The 4,867-nt window shown below is 47.0% G+C and overlaps 1 pseudogene; it reads left to right on the top strand.

The window, feature by feature from the left end:
* On the top strand, positions 1,962–3,043 carry Gm6425 (predicted pseudogene 6425; annotated as a pseudogene).
* The last annotated feature ends 1,824 nt before the right edge of the window (positions 3,044–4,867 follow it).

Genomic DNA, 4,867 nt, shown 5'->3' with positions numbered 1-4,867 from the left:
TAGTTCCTAATTGGCCTGGGCTGTCCGTCTGTTCCTGTCCCAGTGGGATGTTGTTTAAAGGCGCCTGGTGATTTCCCTGAGGCTTCTGGGGTTGAGCCAGAGTATACATAGCCCAACAGCTCAGTGAGGGGCCGCTGTATCCGGGCAGCGCCCCCGGCCCCCAGCGGATGTGCATGGGTTCCTGATCCCTGGATCAAGGCTATTGAAGGTTGTCGCATGATGGACTTGTATGACCTTCAGTAAAATCACCTTTCCCTGGGCCTCTTCTCTTCATTAGTTAAAGTGGCTTTGAAAAAAAAAAAAAAAAAAAAAAGCAAAGCACCAGAAACCTCTTATTTAATAGTATATTGAGTACACAACATCTCTACATCAAGTATATAATAGAGTTGGTGCTCCAGCTAAAGCGGGAGAGAGAGATGGTAGCCAAAAGGAGCTCCTCCATCACCTTTTTTACTCACGCTTGTTCTTGTTGTCTTCTGTCCCGGGATGCCTCTGCTGTGATCCTAAATTTAATGTGTTCAAATTGACTTTTTTTTTTTTAAAGAAATTATGTACTTAAGAAATCTTACACATTCAATGTATTTTTAATTTGGGACATGGAAATAGGTTTTCTTCCTTTCTTTTTCTTCTTTTTTTCTCATTTCTGTCTAAATTCGTTCAGTCTCCTTTAAGCTGAAGCTGAGCTCAGGTTCCTCTGTTGCCTGTCAGGTCTCATCAGGGGTGTGTGACTTGTCTGTCGTCCTCATCTCATCTGGGGGGGTGGGGGGGGGATTGAGGATCAACACAAAGGAACACTGGCTGGATCTCCAGCCTCATTGTCACCTTTCTAAATCTAAATTCCCTGAGGCAGGGGAACTCCCGAAAAGGGAATCTGAACAAGGAGAAGTAGGGATCCCACCAGCTGTCTGTGGTCAGATGTGTGACCATACAGGGGATGCAAATGCTAAGTCTCTGCCGTAAACCTCTGAGTGGGTACAGATCAGGTAGGCCGCAGCTATGGGCAGCCAGCCTGGCAAAATAACCATGAGAGTGAGAGACTCAGATGCTGAACTAAGTAAACTTGGATTCACTTAGTTCTCTCTCCAGCCATGTTCTCATGAGCTTGTATGTATATCTGAGTTCCCATGCTATGGCTGTCCTTACCTCCCATGTGCTTCTCTGAGTGGACAGCATTTCAGAAATCATTACAGCACAGGGAGGTCAATGTCTAAGATGACCAGACTGCAGGACTAGATCGAAATGGGCTGTCTAGAGGAGGTGGCAGCATCACCAGGCTTTGATGACTGGATAGAGTGAGTTCAGTAGGTAGAGTTGGCTGGGGAGAGTAGTTGAGCATAGGGTGGTTGTGGGTAACAAGAGGAGAAACGAACGAATTCGTTTGGGTAGAACCTCTGTTTCTATCTAATGTGGTGGCCTTGGCCTCAGGGCCAGGATGTCTCTGTGACAGTCTCAGAGGATCTGGTGAGCCCCTAGGCTTTTCTGTCCTGGAGGAGTGGAAGTCAGAGAGTGTCAGAAGCCTGCATCCTATGAAGAATCAGGGTATGAGGGGTTGACTGAGTCAGGCTCAGTGGTACCCAGGTTTACTTAGTTCAGCATCTGAGTCTCTCGCCTCTTACGTTTATTTTATGGGCAGACTGGCTCCCCGTAGCTGCCGCCTACCTGTTCCACATCCACTCAGAGGTTTAAGGCAGGGACTTAGCCTGTGCATCCCCTGCATGGCCGCTTAGAATGTTCATAGGTGAGGATGGTTAGGCTAACCTCTCAAGGTCCAGGAGCTGCATTTCTATAGTGACTGAGAAGGTGCCTCTCAGCCCTGGGATTGAACACTAACTAATTTGAGAACCTCAAATTCAGCCCTTATCCTGGAGCAGCTCCAAAAACAAAAGTAGTTTGTGTGTGGGGTATCTTCTTGCTGGACTTGGGTAAAAGGATGTTCTCTGTCCTTAAAACCCAACTCCTCGAGAGTCCGGGAGTCAAAGCTGGTTGTCAACCCAGTCCTGTCCCGAACTCGCCTACCTCTCTCTCTCTCTCTCTCTTTTTTTTTTTTTGCTTTCAACATGACAGATGCCACTGTGTCCTTCATTAAGGACTTCTTGGCTTGTGGAGTGGCCTCGGCCATCTCCAAGACAGCGGTAGCACCCATCATCGAGAGGGTCAAGCTGCTGCAGCAGGTGCATCATGCCAGCAAGCAAATCACAGCAGATAAGCAATACAAGAACATTATAGACTGCGTGGTTCATATCCCCAAGGAACAGGGAGACTGTCCTTCTGGTGTGGGAACCTGGCCAATGTCATCAGATACTTCCCCACCCAGGCTCTCAACTTTGCCTTCAAAGATAAATACAAGCAGATCTTTCTGGGTGGTGTGGACAAGAGGACCCAGTTTTGGTGCTACTTTGCAGGGAACCTGGCATCAGGTGGTGCCACTGGGGCTACATCCTTGTGCTTTGTGTACCCTCTTGATTTTGCCTGTACCGGTCTAGCAGTTGATGTGGGTAAAGCTGGAGCTGAAAGGGAATTCAAAGGCCTTGGTGACTGCCTGGTTAAGATCTACAAATCCGATGGGATTAAGGGCCTGATGAACCAAGCTTTAATGTGTCAGTACAGGGCATTATCATCTACCAAGCTGCCTACTTTGGTATCTATGACACTACAAGAATACCGTTGTATGATGATGCAGTTTGGACACAAAGGAACTGATATCATGTACACAGGCACACTTGACTGCTAGCGGAAGATCGCTCGAGATGAAGGAAGCAAGGCTTTCTTCAAGGGCGCATGGTACAACGTTCTCAGAGGCATGCCTTTGTGCTTGTCTTGTACGATGAGATCAAGAAGTACACATAATATGTCCTAGGTGTTCTCCCTGAGAACAGGCATGTTGTATAGTATACCTTATCTTGAACATTCTGGACAGATTCTCTGGGCTTGTCTGTTTTATCAATGGCAACTACTTACCAGTTGAAAAGTGGGAAGCAATAATATTTATCTGACCAGTTTTCTCCTAAAGCCATTTCTATAATGACAATAATGATGGGACTCAATTATATTTTTTTATTTCAGTCACTCCTGATAATAAAAAATTGAAGAAAAAAATATCCAAAGCAAAAAAAAAAAAAAAAAAAAAAACCAACCAAACCAAACAAACAATAAAACCCAACTCCTCTCCCCTCCACAGACCCATCCTACAGTTGTCTTCCTGGGGATGAGACAGCCCAGGTAAGGAGACTTTCACAGGGCTGGCCATTTGCTAGCCGGACTTGGGTAGTGATAATCATCTAGTTAAACCTCAATTTTCTTACCTGCAAGATGGGGCTATAGTTGGGGTCTTATGTAAAGTATATAAACCCACAGAACCAAACACATGGAACTTAGTTTGAGGGTCAGGCCTGAGGAAACAGGTTCCAGGAGAGCTGAGCCTTACATAGAATGAGAGAAGAAAATGTTCTTAGTAGGCAAGAGTGTTGCCTTACCAGGCAGAGACTGGAGCCTGTGAGGTCTTCTTAGTCAACTGGAATAAATAGATTCTGGCCCAGCCAATTCCTTCCTGAGTCCACCATGTAGTCAAGCAGCCTGGGCCTCAGCTGTCACCTCAGCTGTCACAGCACAGGTTTACAGGACCCTTCCTGGACATACATTCATAGAGATCATGTTATTATAACAGGAGCCTGGTGGCTGAGTGAGGCTAGGAATGGCTCTTGATGGGCAGCTCCAAAGGAGTGGCAGGGGAAGTCACCCCCTTCTGGTTTCCATCACAAACTGCACTTCTTCCTTGAAGATGGAGGCTGTTCAGGAGGCTGAGCCCAGCACTGGCTTTTATGGATTTGGAGGGAGTGAGGACACGGGGCAAGCACTCTGAGGAGTTGAGGGAAAGGACCTGGTGTCAGTGCTGCAGACCTTAATCCTAGCACCCAGGAGGATGAGGCTAGCCTGGCCTGCATAGTAAGACTCTGTCTGAAAAAATGACAAACCAACCAAACTAAAACAGCAAGCCTCCCAAATCCCCCACCCAAAAGAATCCTCTTCAAAGAATCACAAACAACAAATAACACTGAAAAACTACCAGCAACCCATAACAAAAATAATCACTACTACAAAAAGAACTCAAGTGGGGGGGATCCCAGGCCTGAGCGCTTAGCTTCAAGGTGATGAGCCAAGTGCCATGGCCTTAGTTGCCCCAGCACAGTTTCCTGCTCATCAAAGGCCTTATGCTAGGGATGGCAGACTTCAGTGCTGAAGGGCTGAGGGACTGAGGGGCTGAGGGATTGAGGGTATATGAACGAATTGGCGAGGTCAGACTGTGTGTGCGCGTGTGTGTGTCTGTGTGTATGTTTGTGTGTGTATTTGTAACTGTCAGACTCTCTCTCTCTCTCTCTCTCTCTCTCTCTGTGACTGTGTGTTTGTGACTCTCTCTCTCTGTCTGTGTGTGTGTGTGTGTGTGTGAGAGAGAGAGAGAGAGAGAGAGAGAGAGAGAGAGAGAGAGAAGGGGAGGTGTCCATAAAGAACTGGGGGGGGGGGCATGTGTCTGTGAAGAGCTGTAGAAAGTGTGTGTGCTTGCATGTGTGTTTATGTCCCTGAAGCACTGTAAAGCACACGTCCAGTTTAAAGGGGATAGCTGCTGCTCCATACCAGCTGCTGTTGCCATGGGGATATGCAGGCTTTGAGTTGCCAGATCCTCAGATATTTTAAAAATAGCTAGAAATCCGGAATTTTTTTTGTGTGAAAAATTTCCAATTGTGTAGGCGACCCTTCCTCCTACCTTCTGGAATTCCATTGCCTTCTCTGTTTCTACCACTCATGGGGGCCACAGGCTCCATGGAGTCACTCCTTGGAGAGAAAGGTAGGACTGTGTACTGCCTTAGCCTTG

The sequence above is a fragment of the Mus musculus genome, chromosome 19, assembly GCF_000001635.26.
Source record: "Mus musculus strain C57BL/6J chromosome 19, GRCm38.p6 C57BL/6J".
Taxonomy (NCBI): Eukaryota; Metazoa; Chordata; class Mammalia; order Rodentia; family Muridae; genus Mus; species Mus musculus.
Note: the sequence above shows the minus strand (reverse complement) of the source record. Positions and strands in the feature narration are given on the sequence as shown.